At 42.6% G+C, this 23407-nt stretch overlaps 1 protein-coding gene across 1 annotated transcript in view; it reads left to right on the top strand.

Annotated features, from left to right (window-relative positions):
* The first annotated feature begins 225 nt into the window (after positions 1–225).
* Positions 226–23407, top strand: part of LOC143984182 (uncharacterized) — a 33763-nt gene continuing 10581 nt past the window's right edge. The window contains exon 1 of the mRNA XM_077484478.1: positions 226–1576. The gene's annotated coding sequence lies outside the window, so the exon portion shown is untranslated. The remainder of the gene's footprint in view (positions 1577–23407) is intronic.

The raw sequence follows: 23407 nt of genomic DNA, 5'->3' as shown, positions 1-23407 counted from the left end.
GTGAATTCTATGTCCCAGCAGAATTCAATGAAGTAAATGAGTAAGTGTCTTCACAAAGTACATTTACAAACTTCAGGATTGTTTAGGTCAATGGTAGTAGGCTAGCGACAATTGAAAACTTGAAATTTAATATGGAAATAAATGATTTTAAACCATCCAGCCAGGTGTCTTTGGGCTGCAGGCAGTCCCCAGTGTTTTCTTGGGCCTTTTGCCCACCACTCAGTTGGACGGAGTTTGGACTTCCTGTGTCCCTCAATGGGCAAGTCGATTTTTGTACTCATCATAAAAGCCTTCCTTGGTGTCCATTAAGGGATGCAGGCCCCACCTTTTGCATTTATGAACATCCTCTCAGCACTGCTTGCTATGAAACTGAAATATGTTGGCATTAACAGTGGTTATCCATTGCTGGTATAAAGTTTTTTTGTTTGCCAGTGTCCAATGCTCTTGTAGGCGATAGTATAGCTGGAAGATAAATGACTTCCTGTGTCTCTTATTGGCTCCAACAAAGGATTTTAATGAGTACATAAATTCTATTTTTGTTCTGGTAGCACAACTTCAAGGGCAAGCCTGGCTAACTGCCGTCTTTGTCTAATGAGCATGCCAGAGAGTCCAGTAAGGTCACACTTGTACAGAGGAATGGCAGTTGCCAGTAAACAGTTGCAAAGCCAGAGTCATTGTGCTCCGTTTGAAAGAGGTGAAACTAACATTAGGTGAGCAAACACAGGAGAATTTTTAAGAAAGGTAATAGTCCTTATGGTATTGGCTTTTAGGCAGGACACACAAGGGTCCTTTCACACCATATTGCACTTAAAAACTTCACTGCAACTCATCAAAAATACATGTGTGGTGTTGTGCATTCAAAATGCATTTTTTATGTGCATTATGTTGCGTTTACATGTGCTTTGGTATGCATTTTAATTTTGTCTGTAAAGTGACAGATCCCTGGAAGGGTATAAATACTAGCAACAATTGATTTCTGTATCTTTCCTTTCAGTTGTGGTGTTTTTGCATGTATTCATGTTTGTTCTAATTAAATGCCGGCAGGTTGCATTTTAAACAAACGCATTGCAGCACACGTGTACACAACATTGCGGTGTGAATGAGGCACATAAAAAAACAATATGCCCTTGAAGTGACCTACGTGAAGAAAACTTGCAGGTCACTGCACGTGATGTGAAAAAGCTCTTAATTTTGAACGCGCACGTTTTTAATGGCGATCAAATACATGCATATGCTCATAATGTTTCTGTGGTTTTACATTGTTACAGCTGTATAATAAAGATCCTTTTTTGCAATCCATTTAAAATCATATGAACATATAAACATATTGCAGCAAGAAAAGCCACATCAGCCAAATAAACATACATGTGAGTTTATGGTTAATTTTGCATTGTGATAACTGCTGGTAATCTGAAAAAGTTTGCTATGATGAAATTTCTAGCTTTTAAGGCACTGACGTTTTATGTTTACAAAGTGATACTGACAGGACTTTAAACAGTGGGCAGAGGTATGGCCATCCTTTTCACATGGAACATTACAATTCCAGAAAAGTTTTGAGGATAAACTCTGTTTTAAGGTGAGTTCTACTGTTTTTCTCTGGTGTGTGGGTGTGTTTTTTTTTATTATTATTATTATTATAAAGTATCACTTGGCTATTAAAGTATGTTTCCAAACAGCTTAAATCTTGTTCAAATACCCAAGCTAATTATATATTTCTTTGGAGATCTTAAAGCAGTATTGAACTCGAAAACAAAAATGTAATATGTTGCAGCTTACCAATCAATACATGTGGTGGCTGTACCCAAATGTAAGTACTGCTCAAAGCAACGTCTGGTCACATACAGCCACTGCATGTTTCAGCCTGTCATTTATCATTACAGGCAGCAAGCAGTGGACTGTATGCTGCACCTGTGCTTCCCTTGCACACAAAAGCCCAGTGTTGCCAGACTGCCCTGTGTGAATGAGCCATCAAAGAACAAATCCAGGCAACCAGTGAAACTAATTATTAGGCAACTATTCCTATCCAGCTAATGGTTCAACTGTGCTAAAATCAAGAAATTCTCTCTATTTTTTTTAAAGGAAAAATATAATCCTTTGGGGCAGTTTTTTTTTTTTTTTAAGTTTTAGTTTATTTTCTGTATCTTAGATATTTTTCTTTTGTAACAGGGTTTGAAACTAATTTGTTACTGTCTTTGCTATCTCCTACCAATGCAGATTTGTTGTATTAGCACAATTTTACATGAGATATGGAGCAAGCATTTGATTTTGTATTCCTTCTGATGTTAAGTCCATATGTATACAGCAAGCCACTTAACACACATGCCTTGCAAAACATATCCAAAACATCTGAATCCCTGGATGGACATGGTCATACTCTTCCTCTTAACAACAGTTTTTTATGGGCAAAAGGAAATCAGTCTTGTGCCAGCCTCCGAAATGAATGTATGAATTACCTTGACTTGCTTCACCCAGCTTCATCACAATTTATCAAACCAGCACTGGTACTGGGCTTGATGAAGGTTGGCTGCTTGCTAGAAATTGATCAGCTCTATATTGATTTACTGAAAGATAAAGACACAAGAGAGATCTATGAATTGCTTGATGAACAGATGAAGACCTTCATCCTCCAACCCTATATTCAGCATCGCAATACTCAAAAACATGTTCTAGAATTTGAAATACTAAAATTCAACCTGGACTCTCTTCTACCCACATCACTTCATCCAGTTCACCAGAATTGTTCTGGTTTCCATCAGAAGCAAAATATCTTCCTGAATGGATTGAACTTGGGAGTGCATAAAACAGTGCAGGAGGCAAAAATGCACTGCGACTATCTAGGATTATCTTGTGCTGGTGTTTCTTTAAATGCTGAAAGATATTATACTGTGTCACAAAATGGTGGATATATTATGCCTCAGAAGGGAACAAGAGTGTGGCTGCATCGTTGCAATGCTGCCTATAGGAGAAAGCGTTCATCTTCTCCTGAGTGCATTAGTGAGAAGGAGTTGCGTGTTCATAAAGTGATGAAATGGATTCCAGTGGTCAGTGGTTGGTACAATGCTGGTAGTGCCATTTATTATGCCACACAGGGCTGTTCTGAAGTAGCAGAAGATCGTGCGGTTGAAGCTTCTCTAGATCTAGGCTATGATGCTGTGGTAGCTGCCACTGGTGGTGCTTCTAGTGTTGTCAGTGTTGGTGTAGGTGTGTCTGTAAAGCCTGCAATAAAATCTGGTGTGAAAAAAGCCATAAGCTATTTTAGAAGCGAGTCACAATGACATTACCAACAGTGAATATTTCTTACTTCTAATACAAGAAAAGAAATTATGAAAATACATACTTTATCCATCAGTTACCTAAAGAAGAGACATTCTTTCGTGTACATGTTGCCCAAAGGCTCCTCTCTGCTCTTCTTAGCAACCCTATCTATAATGATATCCCTAATTCTCTAATTGAGCAGAACAATCCAGGGATCAACTTGATTAAAGTGTTAACCCAAAACAAAAAATGCAGATCCTGGTCCCTTAAAGCAGATTACTCAGCAGAGCGCTTGTGCTGTGTAATCTGCCCCCCTCTAAACTGTAAAAAAAAAAAAAAAAAAAAAACCCTGAACTTGCCACTTCCTGTGATCCTGTAAGCCCTCTCTAAACGGACCATAAAAATCAGGGCAGCTACCTGCCCTGATCACCGTGGTCTGATTGTGTCCCTACATCATACCTATCTTTCTCCTCTGTCCCCCCTCACCCCCTCCTTCCTGCCTGTCATCCCCTTCTGTCTGTCCCCGGCCCACCCCACCGCTATTCTTATAAAATAAATTACAAAAATTTTCACTGCCAGCCTTTCTATTAAAGGCTGGCATAGCACACTGTCAGTTGTTTTAAGAAACAAGCAGCCTGAATACCAAATTTGAGCTGTCTTCAGGCCGGTCATGTGACTTACAGCTTCTACGGAGGAGACGAGCAGCCACGTGATCTCCCCGGCTGATACCAGAGGGAGATCACGGCCCCTCCCGCAGAAGCAATCCATCAGAGCTGTAAAGTGGCTGTGAGTGATGTGATCAGCCTGAAGACGGCTCAAATTAGGTATTTAGACTGCTCCTTTTTTTTTTTAACCACCTCAGTACAGTGCAGTTACACCCCCTTCCTGACCAGACCAATTTTCAGCTTTCAGCGCTCTCAGTTTGAATGACAATTACTCAGTCATGTAACACTGTACCCATATGAAACTTGCGTCCTTTTTTCCACACAAATAGAGCTTTCTTTTAGTGGTATTTAATCACTAGTGGGGTTTTTATTTTTTGTGCTATAAATAAAATAAAACGTAAATTTTGTGAAAAAAATGCCTTTTTCTTAGTTTCTGTCATAAATTATTGCTAATTAGTAATTTTTCTTCATAAATTTTGGCCAAAATTTATACTGCTACATATCTTTGGTACAAATAACCCACATTAGTATATATTATTTGGTCTTTGTGAAAGTTATAGAGTCTACAAACTATGGTGCCAATCACTGAAAATTGATCACTTCTGATCAGGCCTTCAGTACATCAGGTGTATCTCATTTCTTGAGACACTAACAAGTCAGGAAAGTACAAATACCCCCCAAATGACCCCTTTTTACAAAGTAGACATCCCAAGGTATTAAGTAAGTAGCATGGTGAGTTTTTTTAAGTCGTCATTTTTTCCCACAATTCTTTGCAAAATGAAGATTTATTTTTTTTTTTTTACTAAATTGTCATATTATCAGGTTATTTCTCACACACAGCATATGCATACAACAAATTACACCCCAAAATACATTCCGCTACTCTTCCCGAGTACGGCGATACCACATGTGTGAGACTTTTACACAGCCTGGCCACATTCAGAGGCCCAACATTGATGTAGTACCTTCAGACGTTCTACGAGCAAAAATGACGCATCTCATTTCTCAACCACCTATTACACTTTTGAAGTCCCTGGAGTACCAGGACAATGGAATTTCCCATAAAATGACCCCATTTCGGAAAGCAAACACCCCAACGTATAATCTGTGAGGCATAATGAGTCTTTTGAATGGTTAATTTTTTTCCAGAAGTTTTTGGAATATGTGGAAAAAAATTAAAACTCATTTTTTTTTTACACAAGTTTGTCAATTTATAAGATACTTCTAACACATAGCATGTATATAGCAAAAATTACATCCCAAAATACATTCTGCTACTCTTCCCGAGTACGGAAATACCACATGTGTGATACTTTTACACAGCTTGGCCACATACAGAGCACTAACATTGATGTAGTACCTTCAGACGTTCTACGAGCAAAAATTACGCATCTCGTTTCTCAACCACCTATTACACTTTTGAAGGCCCTGGAGTACCAGGACAATGGAATTTCCCATAAAATGACCCCATTTTAGAAAGCAAACACCCCAACGTATAATCTGTGAGGCATAATGAGTCTTTTGAATGGTTATTTATTTTCCAGAAGTTTTTGGAATATGTGGGAAAAAATTAAAACGCATTTTTTTTTACACAAAATTGTCAATTTATAAGATATTTCTAACACATAGCATGTATATAGCAAAAATTACACCCCAAAATACATTCTGCTACTCCTCCCGAGTACGGCAATACCACATGTGTGTGACTTTTACACAGCCTGGCCACATAGAGAGGCCGAACATTGAAGTAGTACGTTCAGGCGTTCTAGGAGCATAAATGGCACATCTTATTTCATTCCTACCCATCAAACTTTTGAAGGTCCTGGACCACCAGGACAGTGCAATTACCCACAAAATGACCCCATTTTGGAAAGCAAACACCCCAACGTATATTCTATGAGACATGGGCTGCAAATAGGTACTCGGGTACTCTGATGGGCTGGAGATAGGTACTCGGGTACTCTGATGGCCTGGTGACAGGTACTCGGGTACTCTGATGGCCTGGTGACAGGTACTCGGGTACTCTGATGGCCTGGTGACAGGTACTCGGGTACTCTGATGGCCTGGTGACAGGTACTCGGGTACTCTGATGGCCTGGTGACAGGTACTCGGGTACTCCGATGGCCTGGTGACAGGTACTCGCGTACTCTGATGGCCTGGTGACAAGTACTCAGGTACTCTGATGGCCTGGTGACAAGTACTCAGGTACTCTGATGGCCTGGTGACAAGTACTCAGGTACTCTGATGGCCTGGTGACAAGTACTCAGGTACTCTGATGGCCTGGTGACAAGTACTCTGATGGTTTGGTGACTGGTATTTGGGTACTCTGAAGGGCGGTGACAGGTACTCATATGGACTGTGACAGGTACTCGGGTACTCAGATGGACTGTGACAGGTACTCGGGTACTCAGATGGACTGTGACAGGTACTCTGGTACACAGATGGACTGGAACAGGTACTCGGGTACTCAGATGGACTGTGACAGGTACTCGGGTACCCTGATGGACTGTGACAGGTACTCGGGTACCCTGATGGACTGTGACAGGTACTCGGTACTCTAATGGACTGTGACAGGTACTCGGTACTCTAATGGACTGTGACCGGTACTTGGTACTCTAATGGACTGTGACAGGTACTCTAATGGACTGTGACAGGTACTTGGGTACCCTGATGGACTGTGACAGGTACTCGGGTACTCAGATGGGCTGTGACAGGTACTCGGGTACCCTGATGGACTGTGACAGGTACTTGGTACTCTAATGGACTGTGACAGGTACTCGGGTACTCTAATGGACTGTGACAGGTACTCGGGTACCCTGATGGGCCGTGACAGGTACTCGGGTACCCTGATGTGCCGTGACAGGTACTCGGGTACCCTGATGTGCCGTGACAGGTACTCGGGTACCCTGATGTGCCGTGACAGGTACTCGGGTACCCTGATGTGCCGTGACAGGTACTCGGGTACTCTGATGTGCAGTGACAGGTACTCGGATACTCTGATGGGCCGGGACAGGTACTCGGGTACTCTGATGGGCCGGGACAGGTACTCGGGTACCCTGATGGGCCGGGACAGGTACTCGGGTACCCTGATGGGCCGGGACAGGTACTCGGGTACCCTGATGTGCCGTGACAGGTACTCGGGTACCCTGATGTGCCGTGACAGGTACTCGGGTACTCTGATGTGCCGTGACAGGTACTCGGGTACTCTGATGTGCCGTGACAGGTACTCGGGTACTCTGATGTGCCGGGACAGGTACTCGGGTACTCTGATGTGCCGGGACAGGTACTCGGGTACTCTGATGTGCCGGGACGGGTACTCGGGTACTCTGATGTGCCGGGACGGGTACTCGGGTACTCTGATGTGCCGGGACGGGTACTCGGGTACTCTGATGTGCCGGGACGGGTACTCGGGTACTCTGATGTGCCGGGACGGGTACTCGGGTACTCTGATGTGCCGGGACGGGTACTCGGGTACTCTGATGGGCCGGGACGGGTACTCTGATGGGCCGGGACGGGTACTCTGATGGGCCGGGACGGGTACTCGGGTACTCTGATGGGCCGGGACGGGTACTCTGATGGGCTGGGACGGGTACTCGGGTACTCTGATGGGCCGGGACAGGTACTCGGGTACTCTGATGGGCCGGGACAGGTACTCAAATACTCTGATGGGCTGTGACAGGTACTCAAATACTCTGATGGGCTGTGACAGGTACTCTGATGGACTGTGATTGACAGGTACTATGAGGGGTGGTGACAGGTCCTCTTTATTGGGGGGGGGGCAATCAGTATGTTTGGTGTACACTGTATGCGGTAACGAGATGTTACCGCAATCTCCTCCTCACACACGATCGGTGTGTGAGGAGGAGAACCCGGTAACATCCCGTTACCGCGGTTTGTTTACATTTGAGTGATCGGCTGTGAAAGGATCACAGCCGATCACGTGGGTAAACAGCCGGCCAATGGCTGTTTACCAGCGTCGGTGACGAGCAGTGTTCCCGGGGAACACGCCGCCACCGACGCGCTCGCGATCGCGCGCATGCGCCGTGCACGTTCGTGGTGTTACCATCTGTGATCGGCCGTGACTTCATCACGGCCGATCACGTGGTAAACAGCCATAACGAATGGCTGTTCACCCCCTTCGGTGGCGAGCGGTGTCTCCGTGACACGCCGCCACCGAAGAAACAGGGATGCGCGCGCACGATAGCGCGCATTCCCTGTTTAAACGGGAGGCCGTCATATGACGGCCTCCCGCCACAATAGCTGCGCCGCCTGGCCGTCATTTGACGGCCGGCGGTCAGCTACTAGTTAAAGTACTGATATAGTGTGCTATCCCAGCCTCTAATAGAGGGGCTGGCATAGTTTTATATAGATGGGTTAATAAACCCTTTAGAGGGCCAGTTCACACTTGTGCGATGCGAGAACCCTGCACATCCATTGCGGGTTCCCGCATCGCACCCGACACGCACGGCAGTTCACACTGCCATATACGAACTGCTGGGGAGTGTCATTATATGTTAACGACACCCCCATTTCAGCTCACGTATCGCACTGCGCAACTGACTGTTTTGAACATGAATCGGATCGTATATGTGTGAACACACATGCGATCCGATTCTGGTCCGAACAGAAAAAAGGGTCCTGTGCATGTTTGGACCGAATGCGGTGCGATATCAGCCATACTATCTGTATGGCTAATATCGCACCGCACAGACATCGTATGTAATGTGAACAGCAGTGTGCTGCGAATTACATGCGATGTCTGGCATCGCACAAGTGTGAACCCGGCCCTTAAAGGTATTGTTATAAACAGAGATGCCACTGAGCACTGAGGATAGAGAGAATATATAGGCAATGAGTCTGAAAGTGCACCTGTCCTTTAATCACTTTCTGCAGTCATGCTGCATTACAGTACCAAAAAACGATCAGCGCAGTGGGTAATAAAATTGTGCTTATTCTATAAATCAAGTGTACCATATATCTTTGTTGCTGAACATCCATAAGTGCTTTCACTACACCCCAGCAAATATATGTAAAATCATGTAGCGCAATAAAATTTACTACAAACCAATCCTTAAAGTCCAAAGCATAAAGTGCATCCACCACCAATGTGCTATGATGAGCGATACTATCTTCAAATCCACCAGATGTCATTCTGACTGTGTATGCTTCCACTACATGTAGGTAATAACCGCTCCCCTTCCAGTATTGATCCCATTAAATCAAAGTCAAACACAGCTCTTTTTGCCATCCCTTGGACTATACTGTATTATCCACTGTTCTACAGAATAGATGCAGGTATGTGTACATCAATGCACTTGCTCCACACCACAAACTGAGTAATATTGAGGAAGCCCAGTGTGTGGGTGTAATGAGTATAGGGGCGGAGCCACGCTGGTAGGTTGGCACGAGGCCATCTGATGGTCAGGTAAGTCTTTGTGGTGCGGAGCAAGTGGTTTGATGTACCCATGTCTATATTGAAGCCTGTATCATAGCATTTTGTGTGCTTGTTAAAAAAAATTGTTTTTATCTTGGTGTTTAAGCCCTGGTTCACACTACTTCAGCGCAATTGTGTGCAGCTTGCCGACATCTGTGTGATTTCATGCACAGAGGTCAATGCACGTCGCACATGAAATCGCCAAGAATAGTGTAGGAACATTTTCAAAATCTGTACAAATTGGAGTCACACCGATATGACCGGTATCATATCCAGAAATTGACTATGGAACTTTGATCCTATGCAACTTTGATATGGCAATTTGCACCATTGTAACCATGGGCTTGATAAAGCATTTAAATACAGAGGGCACTATTTTTCCCATTCTATTTTTACATGTAGTCTGTAATTGATTTTGGTGCCAGCCAAAGAGAATGAGCATCCTATGGAACAGTGGCTAATGTAGCAATATAGCCAAAGGGTGAGCAAAATGCATGCACAGCCAGCATGGCATCTGGTGGATTTGAAGATAGTGTCATTCATCACAGCACATTGGTGGTGGATGCTATGGACCTTATTTGATGATTTAGTTGTAGTAAACTTAATTGTGCTACATCATTTATTTTGCAACAATGCTGCATTAGCAACCAAGGAGAACCAGAGTTTAGATTTAAATGATTGTTACAGTTTTATTGAATTTAGTTGCTGTCCTTCAAAATGTATTGCCTTCATCTTGATGTCAAACCGTTCTTTCAAATGCATTTGGTGAGGGTACCAATTTAATTAAAAATTAGTATTACATTATCTAATGTTTAATTTTTTTATTTCTTTGTTGACTGCCTACGGCATTCCAATAGACCTAGACTAAAATAAAGCAAAGTATAGATTCTTAATACAACATAAAGATTTTCACTGAAAAATCCTGATAATTCTGCTCTGTTTTTAGCAGTTTTTTTTTGTAAACTTGGTGATCGCAGGGTTTTCATTTTAGTAATGTGAACTCTGGTTCCTGTGGATTACTCCACTGCTCAGTTCTGCTCTTTGTATTGCATAAATGACTAATCCTAATAATCCATTAAAATTTCTATAGTAAAACATATGATCTTATATAGAAAACAGCAGAGAAATTATGTAAAGGGCGGTACCACCTATTTACCAACTTTGATTTTACTAAAGTTATACGAACGAAAGATAAATCCTGATTGGCTGGCATGTTCTGTAGTTTCCTATTGCCCTATGAGTAGTTGCAAGTAAACACATTAGCCTTACTCCACTTTGTTTATCTGGTGTAATTATTTCAAAAACTTTTTTTTTTATCGAGGGAACTTTTAACCACTTGCCGACCGCCACGCGCTGATTTACGTCAGCAGATTGGCACAGGTGGACAAATGGGCATACCTGTACGTCCCTCCCTCCCAGTGCCTGCGGTGGTCGGATTGGTTAGAGGACCGATCAGTCCTCACGTCCGGCCAATGATTTATGGCCTGGACCTGCTGATCGGTCCTAACGAATGAAATCAATCCCCTGTCTAAGTGTAAACACAGACAGGAGGAAGGGATGTCATCTCTCCTCGTGGAGTCTTTTCGATTCCAGTGAGAGGAGATAGGACAACCATGAGTTGCACAACACTACACTAACACCAATAAACATAGGAACACTTGTTACACCCCGATTTCCCCCCAGTTACCCCCTTCACTCCCTGTCACTGTGTCACCAATTGCAGTTTTCAGATTTATCACTGCATTGGTGTCATTTGTGACTGTAATAAGTGTTATGGCAGTTAGTAGTAGACCCTGTTGGGTCTAGGGTACTCCCCTAATAAAGGTTTAACCTCTTGATCGCCGCCCAGTTAACCCTTTCACCCCCTGTCACCAGTGCCACTAATAGATCTTTTTTCTGATCGCAGTATTTGTGTCACGGGTGACGCTAGTTTGATGATTAGTTTCACCGTCAGGTTTTTCAGGTTTTATAGGGTCAGGTACCCCCTGATTGCCCCCTAGTTAACCCTTTCACCACCTGTCAACAGTGATCACTGTATAAGTGTTATGGTGACGCTGGTTAGTTGTTTTTTTTTATAGCAACAGTGCTCCCGCTGTATATTACCCAATAAAGGTTTACCCCCTGATCGCCCGGTGGATGATATCAAGTTTTAGCATCAGTCAGGGTCTGCGTCGCCCTAGGCAACATCAAATTAGTGCCAGTAGAGCTAACACACACACCATAAAGGAAGGTCCTAAAAGGACCAAATGCCGCTTAAGGAGTAGTGGGTAGGGGAATCTTCCACCTCGTATCAATATACCTCCGGGACCCAGAATATGTTCTTCCACTATAAGCACTCTCAAAGACCGGTCCTAAAGGCCCAGATGCCGCTTAAGGAGTAGTGGGTAGGGGAATCTTCCACCTCTTGTCAGTCTACCTCCGGGAACCAGACTCAATACTTCCACTATCAGCACTCCGAATATATGAAAGAGCAAGGAAGGGGGCTGCCAATGTGTAGTACCATAAAACAATTTATTAAATAAAATAGCCACACTTACATTGAAGTAACGAAATAACGGTGCTTCCGGTCTCGGCCGCGACCGGAAGTGACGCTCGACACCTAGACTCCTCCCTGGCGCGTTGCGTCACGTATCACATGACTTTCTCAAAGACCCTTTGTATGCAAGCCTCATTTTGACTTGTAAACAAAGCTAACATGACATCCATTCAAATAATCCTGATATATGCCCATCTTACCGTGCCTCGTCCTACATGGACAGGCAGACATGATGAGTGCTGGTAACCACAGTGGTGTAGTGATTAGCACTCTCATCCAGCAGCAAGAAGGGCCGCCGGTTCAAATCCCAACCATGACACCACCACTGGTCTCGATGTCTCTATCCTAAACTGTCATCAGTTTTTTGAGAAGTCAAAATGAGGCTTGGTTAAGCAGAAGCCATCATCACACTGGTAAGGGGTGGGGGAAAAAAAATCTAGCTTCTGATTGGATGTCATGTTGGCTTTGTTTACAAGTCAAAATGAGGCTTGGTTAAGCAGAAGTCATCATCACACTGGCAAGGGGTGGGGGGGAAAAAATCTAGCTTCTGATTGGATGTCGTATATGGGAAGGTGAAACCCCTAGGATGGCCATCAAGCTGTGGGATTGGGTATCCCACCTATTGACACGAATGAGGCTTGGTTAAAGAGGAAGCTATGGGTGATCCAATATGGTGATTGGCCAAATTGAGTACTATGGGAGGGGTGGCCTCTTTGGGAATCTGATCAACCGATTGGCTATCGAAAATGAGGCTTGGTTTGAGCGGGAAATGCCGAGGGCCCAGAGCGAGGCTTGGTGAGGACGTGGCAGTATAAATAGAGGTGACACAGCGTGCCGCTCGTGCCCCTGGATGATGCAATTTTTTGCGAAATGCGTAGGGATGAGCGATGCGCTGACATCACTCCTTACGAAGGAATTGTACCCAGGAACGACGAGTGTGTCCGTTTGTGTCCGGCCGGCGCATCGGACTTGAGGCTGATCTTTCCTTTGTGCTTTGTAAGTGCATTTTTGTTTTTATATTTGAGTTATATTAAAAGGTTTTACACTATTAGAGCTTCATTTCTTTTGCATGGAATTGGCACATGTGACCTAATATATGGGAGATAACTAAAGATACTTGTTTGACAACCTGGTCATGATATCGGTGGAGGGAGAAGAACAGCTGAGACCGTTCTGAAGTGGGAGATATCTATTGTTACATGCTGTTGGTGACCCTCTGTAGTGGGGGGTCATGAAATTCTGGTAAGGAGTAATTTTGGCTGTATGGTGGTGGATCAAGCACTTGCTACACAGTAGAAGATTTGACGATTTCATCTATATTGGACTCTGTTGGAATTTAAATGTTTATATAATTACACATTGGGTGTTCACTATTTTGTTTTATATTTTTTGTTTTTCTCTTTTTTTCTTTCCGTTGTTCACTGTGATCAATTATCCTATAACCCTTATTCTTTAGGACTGGGGGTAATAGGCCTAATTTTGCACATTATTATTGAAATTTTGTCTAATGTTTTTTACTTCATTGAATATTGTGTGGGTTTATGATTTAGCACAGCTTACTCAATTATTCATGTATTTTATATTTTGCCACAAGTTTTGGGAAAATTGCACTTTTTTGTGGGTTTTTTTTTTTTTTGCACAAAGTTGTCACTAAATGATATATTGTGCAAACTTGGCATGGTTATATGTGGAATTACACCCCAAAATACATTCTGCTGCTTCTCCTGAGTATGGGGATACCTCATGTGTGAGAATTTTTGGGAGCCTAGCCACGTACAGGACCCCGAAACAAAGCACCGGGATGTACATTTTTGATTTCACTCCTCACTACTGTGATGGATCCTATCGATACTCTGAGTGCTTCCGTCAGTATATCCCGCTTCCTCCAGTCTGACCATCAGAGAGATATATTATTATAGCTGCATTGAATACAAGTCTAGCCGAAAATAGCTTGTAGAATCTTGAATTCTTTATTGGACAGAATACAGCCTTTTTATACACTTAACACAAGGCGTTAGATAATGAGGTAGGGCTGCTCATCTATACTTCCCCCTCTCCTATAGCAACAACTTAAAAGACAATTACATAATTAACATGTAAATTAACACAGTACTTAAGTCAGTCTAGGTGACCAGACAGTCTGTCTCTGGAGGTCAAGGTGAGGTAGCTCTTTCAATGATCAGGTATTGTTCAGAATTAAGAACCAAGAATAGTCTTTAGGCATATACAGGGTTCCCAGAGTCTGTGTGTGTTGGGGGACATGGACCTGAATCTAAAGTAACACCTCCTCCAGGGTACCCAGGCATACAGCTCACAAAGAGCACCATTCCCCCAAATGCCAGGGCCCATAATCGCAAAGCAAGAGGCTGGCATTCAGACCCCTCCAAAAGCGTCTGTCACAACTACCTATCACAGTTTTGAAGGCCATAAAATGCGAAGATAGCACAACCCCCCCCCCCCCCCCCCAAAATGACCCCATTTTGGAAAGTAAACACCCCAAGCTATTTGATGAGAGTCATGTTGAGTCCATGGAATATTTCATATTTTTGCCATAAGTTGTAGGAAAATTTTAAAAAAAAATTGTTTTTTTGCACAAAGTTGTCATAAATGCTGTATTGCTCAAACATGCCTTGGGCATATGTGAAATTACACCCTAAAATACATTCTGCTGCTTCTCCTGAGTACAAGCATATTACACGTGTGAGACTTTTTGGGTGCATAGCTGTGTACAGGACCCTGAAAAAAACAATCACCGCCTTCAGGCTTTCTAAGAGTGTAAAATGTTGATTTCACTTCCTCACTACCTGTCAGTTACGGAGGCCCTGAAATGTCCACATATCACAACCCCCCCCCCCCCCCCCCAAATGACCCCATTGTGGAAAGACACCCTAAGGTATTTGCTAAGAGGCATGTTGAGTATTTTGCAGATTTCATTTATTTTTGAAAATGAAGAAAGAAAATATTTTTTTTTTCCCTAGACTCTATAACTTTTGCGCAAACCAATAAATATACGCTTATTAACATTTTGTTTACCAAAGACTTGTGGCTGAATACATTTTGGCCTAAATGTATGACTAAAATTGAGTATATTGAATTTTTTTTATAACAAAAAGTAGAAAAAAAATTCAGTTTTATATCACAAAAAATAAAAATTGCAGAGGCAATCAAATACCATCAATAGAAAGCTCTATTTGTGGGGGAAAAAAGGATGCGCATTTTGTTTGGGTACAGAATTGCATGAGTGCGCAATTACCAGTTAAAGCAGTGCAGTGCCAAATTGTTAGGCTCCATGCGCACTGAAGCTCAAAAAAAAGCTTTTTCTGGATGCCAGATTGCTGGCAGAAAACGCTAGTTGAAAAACGTGCTTTTAACAGCGTTTTGTACTAGCGTTTATTAGCGTTTTCAATAAAAATACATAGAGGACACTCCAAAAATCCCACAGTGCATTCCAAACTCCCACAATGCATTGAAAAAATAATGCTGAACACTAACGCATGTTTATGAGCGTTTATCAGCGTTTTTGACAGTGAAAAACGGCACTTTGAACGCAAATTTCCGCCGTTCAGAAAAAAGCCCATAAACTCCACTGCTCATTAAAGCTAAAAAAACGTCCAGGTGTGCATGGACACATAGGCTAACATAGAGTGGAGTTTATGGGCTTTTAAAAAAAAAAAAAAAAAAACGCCCAAACTCCAATAAACTGCAGTTTATGAGCTACAGTGTGCATGGAGCCTAAAAGTGCTCTGGTCATTGAGCAGCCTAATCTTCCAGGGCTGAAGTGGTTAATATCTAACCTGGAGAGTGCCTGGTGCCCTGCCCTAGATAAAACTGCAACTGTGATATGGGCTGTGTTCTCAGCTGACAACACATCTTTACATACCATTATGATTATGTCATTGAGTTGTAACTCAAATCAGTGAGCATTGTTATGTAGATTAATCAATTCAGAGAACGCAGCATATTATGACTTGTTTGGTATGTCAACAAAGAAAAAGCACAGACACCAAGTCAGCTACCAACCAATTATAAAAATATATTGAAAAACCCATAAATATAAAAAAGTGCCTTCCCTTAACCCCCCTCCCCAGGAACCCCCAAGCTTGAGCTAGCTGGCCGATGAAGCTCTATGATTTTTCCCAAAGTACATTTTGCCTCTAGTTCAATCCTGAGTCCACCCACAAGCCAGAGTGTACTGAAGCTCTATAAAATCATTGGTTGCATGCATGCAAATATGGAAAATGCTTGCAGGTAGACAGCCTGGGTAATACACAGTTCCTTGCAAAAGTATTTTTTATCTGAATTATATGTGATGGATCAGAACACAATAATCTAAGTTGGGGAAATAAAATTAGAAAAATATATACATAAAAATATTTTTCAGAAATAAAAAACGGATAATTGGCATGTGCGTATGTATTTACCTCCTTTGTTATGAAGCCCATAAAAAGATCTGGTACAACCAATTACCTTCAGAAGTCACATAATTAGTGAAATGATGTCCACCTGTGTGCAATCTAAGTGTCACATGATCTGTCATTACATATACACACTTTTTTTGAAAGGGCCCAGAGGCACAACTAACCAAACACTGCCATGAAGACTAAGGCCAGGTTCACACCGGAGCGATGCAGGAACGCCGCGAATCCGCTGCGTTTTCCCGCATCGCATGCCTCCCGTCGGCAGTTCACACTGCCCTATGCGGACTGCTGGGAGCGTCAGTGAAATGTTAATGACACCCCCCAGATCAGTCCGCATATCGCAGTGCGATCTGCAAACTCGGACAGGAATCGGATCGCATGGTGTGAACACCCATGCGATCCGATTCTGCTGCGGACCAAAAAAGGGTCCCGTGCGAGTTTGCAGCGGGTGCGATGCGAATTCAGCCATACTATCTGTATGGCTGAACTCGCATCACACAGAGATCGGATGTGATTTGCACTGCGGTGCGAATCACATCCGGTTCTCGCTTCCGCAGCAGTGTGAACCCAGCCTAAAGGACAATGTTGTTAAGTACAAGTCAGGGTTAAGCCCCATACACACTATCAGATTTTCTGCTGATTTTTTCCTTCAGATTTACCAAAACCATATAATATGAGGTCAAACCTTAGGAGTTTAAATGTGTATGCAATCAGGCAGGCCCTTGCACTACATGGTTTTGGTAAATCTGAAAAAAAGAAAAATCAGCAGAAAATCTGATAGTGTGTATGGGGCTTTAGGTTATAAAAAAAAAAATCATAATCTTTGAAGATCCTTAGGAGCACCATCAAATCTATCATAACCAAATTGAAAGAACATAGCAAACCTGCTAAGAGACGGCTGCACACCAAAACTCACAGACCGGGGCAAGGAGGGCATTAATCAGAGACCTAAGGTAACCCTGGAGGAGCTGCAGAGTTCTACAGCAGAGACAGGAGTATCTGTACATAGGACGACAATAAACCATACGTGCCATAGAGGTGGGCTTTAATGAAGAGTGGCCAGAAGAAAGCCATTACTTTCAGCAAAAAAACAAAATGGCACATTTTGAGTTTGCGAAAAAGTGTGTGGGAGACTCCCAAAATGTATGGAGGAAGGTGCTCTGGTCTGACGAGACTAAAATTGAACTATTTGGCCATCAAAGAAAATGCTATGTCTGGAGCAAACCCAACACATCACATCACCCAAAGAACACCATGCCCACCGTGAAACATGGTGGTGGCAGCATCATGCTGTGGGGATGTTTTTCAGCAGTCAGGACTGGGAAACTGGTCAGAGTTGAAGGAAAGATGAATTGTGCTAAATATAGGGATATTCTTGAGCAAAACCTGTACCACCCTGTGTGGTTTGAGGCTAGGACGGAGGTTCACCTTCCAGCAGGACCCCAAACACACTGCTAACACTTGAGTGGTTTAAGGGGAAACATGTAAATGTGTTGGAATGGTCTAGTCAAAGCCCAGACCTCAATCCAATAGAAAATCTGTGGTCAGACTTAAAGATTGCTGTTCACAAGCACAAACCATCCAACTTGAAGGAGCTGAAGCAGTTTTCCAAGGAGGAATGGGCAAAAATCCCAGTGGTAAGATGTGGCAAGCTCATAGAGACTTATCCAAAGCGACTTGGAGCTGTGAAAGCCGCAAAAGATGGGTCTATAAAATATTGACTTTAGGGGGGTGAATAGTTATGCACATTGACTTTTTCTGTTATTTTGTCCTATTTGTTTGCTTCACCATAAAAAAAATCTTCAAAGTTGTGGGCATGTTCTGTAAATTAAATGATGCAAATCCTCAAAGAATCCATGTTAATTCCGGGTTTTGAGGGCAACAAAACACAAAAAATGCCAATGGGTGGGGGTGAATACTTTTGCAAGGCACTGTATGTCGTGTGTACAAATATCAAAATCCAATTCTGGGTGCATACCACAGGAGCCCATAATGTAACAAGATATGAACTGTGCAGCACTATATAATCCCCAATTGTATGCATGCAGGGATGGCAGATGCTTGCATGTTTGCAGTCTGGATGAAATCTGTCCTGTGTATACAAAGATCACTCACAGATGCAAGTATACTAGGTCTCAAAGTCTGCAACTGGGTGCATACCACAGGAAATAATATAATGTGGCGAGATATGCACTGTGACAGTGACGTCCCTTAGTGTGCACCTGTACAAAGGCTCAATATCGTGTCTTTGATCCAGCCTGTTTTAAATTGCATTCAAACTCCAGATGTACCAAAGGAAGTACAGCTGATATGATCAAAGTGTATAGAGACCCCAGCAGGGCCAGCCGTTCCTCGCAGGTACTGACAGATCCTTTCGATATTTATTGCCACTGGTCCCACCACAGATATAAAGTTGAACTGTCACCAGAGCTGCTGTCCCACAGGATTGGATTGTATATCCAATAGTAGCACTTAGCAGCAGAGCGACTGTATCCCCTAAGCAGACATGGAGCTTAGTCTAGGGTGCATCAGCACAGGTATGTGGGATAAGAGGGCATGGCCCTACATTGATGCATTTCAGCCCGACTTGTGGTGTCTCCCTTGATTTGATCTTTTACTTTACCCACATACTTGCGTCTGCACCATCTGTGGTTTATTAGCCCAGTAAAATGTTAATTTAGTATCACAGATAAGCACTCGGTAGTCTGTGACCTGAAAAAAATCAAAAAAGAACAAAGAGGGGAGGGACTTTAGAGGCACCAATATGGACACAAAATTATATCAAATATAGAAAAGTTTATTGATGCATGCAATTTTCAAAGAATATGGAGATAAAAGACATGCACATAAAGATATGTTTTAAATGCAAACAGAATTTGCTAAAAATTACATTCTTCAAGAAAGCATTGCAACCTAAAGCAACCCCTATGTGTTTCGACTCGCTGAGTCTTCAGGGGGTTCTGTAATTGGGAGTGCAGTGAATGGACACTGCAAAATAAACACAGATTAATGACATACAGTGAAAAATTATTATTTATATACAAAGAAACGTGTTAATTATGCAAATTTATCTTACACAATATAGCTTTGAAGACTGTATGCAGACACCAAAAAAAGGGGGGGGGGGTCCAGAAGCCAGGAGGCAATTCAAGAGAAAGTATCCTATTATATAATAAATATTTAAATGAATATCATATCCAGAAACGAGACCAAAGAGGCACCCCACATTGAGGGGCAGAGAGCATATGGTCAACATGAAAAAAGTTCCTAACATGTATATACATATACATGTAACTTTTATAATAAAAGCTATTGGGGTACATCTCATTATAGATAAGGATCTTGTATACCTGGATGTTTTTGACCAAAAAGGTCATAGTATAAACAATCCAAAAAGGGCTACTAAAGCAGAAGGATTGACTGTCTATAGGCGAGGGCTTGATGCATTCAGAAGGGAGTATAAAGATTTACCAACAGGTAAAGGCTTTGTGTTCAAATATTTCTGAAAACCATAATAGCCTGTATAGAAAACAAAAATAAATACTATAAATGTCCACAATGGGTACAACTCAGAACCTCATAATATCCCATTAGCTAACTCACCAAATATGTCATATAGTAGTATCTGGCAACAGTCATCTGCATGTTAAAAGATGTGCACCTTCTGCTGAAGGGACAATCACCCCTTATATATTCATTATGGGGGGTTGTAGTACAGGCAATTTGCCAATAATAGACCCTGATGTATATTATGACAGAAGGGAGGCCAATAGGGCTAGATCTTCTTAAAAAGACACAACTGCATACAGTGTGCATTTCAGCCACCATACTTTTCCCATCACACACCGTAGGACAGAAACGCTACTTACGGTAGTTGCGTGATGTCACATCTGGCTGTAGCAAGGTCCATGGTACGTGCATCAGACTGATGCAATAATGCCAGCACGCCGAGCACGGACCCTGAACTTCAGAGGTACATAAGAGTGACCCGAATGTTGAGAACCACGCAACTACTCCAGGACCAAAAAGGTCCAAATCCAAAGGTGATTGCAGTAATGGACTACATCCATGGTGGAAAACAGAAAAGATAAAAGCCCAGGAATTGGAGATGATCCTGCACTCCAGAGAACTGTGTGGGGGCCACGCGAGCTGGGAATAGCTCCCGGAACTTTTTCTTTTCTTGGTGTCTGCATTCAGTCTTTAAACTATATTGTTTAAGATATATTTGCATAATTAACATATGATGTTAATATATAATTATTTTTTACTGTATGTCATGAATTAGCATTTATTTTACAGTGTCCATTCACTGCACCCCCAAATAAAGAATACCCTGAAGACTCAGCGAGTTGAATCGCATAAGGGTCCCTTTGGGTCGTAATGCTTTCTTGAAGAATGGCATTTTTTGCAAATTCTGTTTCCACATAACATGCATCTTTGTGTGCATGTCTTTTATCTCCATATTCTTTTAAAATTCTATGTATCAATAAACTTTTCTATATTTTGATATAATTTTGTGTCCATATTGGCACCTCTAAAGTCCCTCCCCTCTTTGTTCTTTTTGAGTTACCGTCAGGATGTGGCACCTCTTGGCACTTGGACAATTTAGGCATTTCCGATAGAATTTAGTCTGTGACCTGCATCATTGACATTGGTTACTGTGAAAACATTTGCAAACTAGCCAGCAAAAGATGCAGGATCACTTACAGACATCTTCCTGTATGATGAAAAAAAACCTGTGAGTGCTTAATTGATCCCTTTAAAAAAAATCCTTTTTATCCACTTCCATACCGGGCCTCTTCTGACACTCCTCTCCTACATGTATCTTTTTGCTCATAAATTACTCAGAACCCCTAATCCATTATAAATATAAATATATATATATATATATATATATTTTTAGCATAGACCCTCGGGGGTCACATGGTATTTGCGCAGCAATTTTTCATACGCAATTTTTTGTGTAATGTGGAAGATGTTATGCTGAGTAAATACATACCTAACATTTTAAATTTGCACACGCTCGTGGAATGGCAACAAACTTCGGTACAGAGATTTTCTTATGCTAGAATTATTGTTCTCGCTTTAGCGATTGCATCAATACCTCATATGTGTAGTTTGAACGCAATTTACATATGCGGATGCGACCTACGTATGCGTTTGCTTCTGAATGTGAGCAGGAGGGGATGGGGACGCTTTTTTTATTAGCACTTATATCCCTATCACAAGGAATGTAAACATCCCTTGTAATCGGAATAGGGCATGACAGGTCCTCTTTATGGAGAGATCTGGGCTCTATAAGTACCAGATCTCTTCTCTATGCTGGAAAACCTGAGATTAAAGGGGGGGCTATGATGGCTTTTACATTGCAGGTAATCATGTGCTGGAAAAAAAAAAGATAAATTGAATTTATGGCTATATATTGAATGAAGCCTGTAGCTGCAGGCATCATTAAGGTATCTTCACTCAAACTCCAGGGTGTCATATGACTACTTGGGTGGGAAGTGGGTAAAGAAAACCTGTGATGAGGTTTTGGCGGAACAGGTTCACTGGATTCTTTATTGGGAGGTTGGGCAAACATAGGCTCACAATGGATGGGCACACACAGGAAATATGGGCAATCTGGTACAACAAGGGTTAAGACCAGTGTCACACGGCAGTGATCCAGGCACAGCAGAGTAGGCTACAATGCGGCACAGCAATGGTTAAGTCCAGCACACAGGGCAGTAACTCCCTCACAGCAAGGGTTAAGTCCATTGCACAGGCTACTAATATGGGCACAGCAAGCTCAGCCATGGGGAATCCAGGTAGGGTGGCAAGGAGAGAAGGGTGAGGGGGCAGAGGTTCTTTACAGGCTTATCATGGGTCCTCAGAGAGCTGTGTGTCCTGACTGCCGTTTTAGGACCACACAAGCAGCAGTTGTGAGAGGAGTAGAGACACGAGGAGAAAGAGTCCACAGACTAGCAATGTAGGACAACAAGGGAAAATAGTCCACAGGGCCATAAACACAGTCAATACTGAACAGCAAGTCTCAATCTACAGGAAGTAGCACACCGTCCATGTGGGCAGCAGTTTAAAACGCCTAGTCCCCTTCCAGTGGAACCTCCAGACATGACTCCCCTGTGACCATTACTGGGGAAGCTTGGGCTCTCTCCTCTCAGCAAAAGGATGTTCTCTGGTGGTTCAAATTCAGCTGAGCTCTCAACCCCCAAATTGTCGATGCACAGAAGGATTCTTTTTTTGTTAACCTGAATGCATTCAGGTAAAAATAAATAAACTCAGGTGCGGTATTTGGTAGATGTTGACCATATATGGTAGATGTTGGCTTGGAAATGGAAGAAGTTTGTAGAGTTGATCTCAATCATTGTAACCCGCAGGTAGCAAAAATGGAAGAAGTTAGGGAAGTTAAATAACGCTCTTAGGCTGTAAAAGGGAATGAGCTTTTGTTGGTTTATTCAGAATCCAGTGCTAACCATTACACCATGGAACCCCTTTTGTTGGTTTATAATATCCTATAGGGTTGTACTACCAAATTTAGTCCAAAGTTTTGGGTGAGGTATTTTTAGAAAGCGTGAAAGATTAGGGTTTCCTCATAGATGAGCACAAGAGGATAAAGACTGAGAGTGGCTCCTGAGGACCATTGGATGCTCACCCTCCAAGCTATAGGAATAGTATTATCGAAGGACTGAGCACGTAGAAAGTTTTAGGACCTTAATACAGAAGTCAAAAGCCCCGTACACACGAGCGGACTTTTCAACATCCAAAGTCTGACTGAATGATTCCGGCAGACTATTCGATCGTGTGTGGGCTGCAACGGACTTTTGATTCGCAAAAGTCTGACAGACTTTAGAAAATGGAACATGCTTCAAATTTTTCTGACGGAACTCCGCCGGACCCAGTTCCTACCAAAAAATTTGCTTGTGTGTATGCTATTCCGACAGACTAAAACCGACGCTAGGGCAGCTATTGGCTACTGGCTATGAACTTCCTTATTCGAGTCCAGTCGATACGTCATCACGTTCGAATCCGTCGGAGTTTGGTGTGATTGTGTGTGGCCAAGTCCGCTCAGTCGGAAAGTCCGTCAGAACTCTGTCAGAAC

Source organism: Lithobates pipiens, unplaced genomic scaffold, assembly GCF_037356315.1.
Source record: "Lithobates pipiens isolate NorthernLeopardFrog02 unplaced genomic scaffold, aLitPip1_a1.2 Scaffold_16, whole genome shotgun sequence".
Taxonomy (NCBI): Eukaryota; Metazoa; Chordata; class Amphibia; order Anura; family Ranidae; genus Lithobates; species Lithobates pipiens.
The sequence above is the reverse complement of the archived record's forward strand: the minus strand, read 5'-3'. Positions and strand labels throughout refer to the sequence as shown.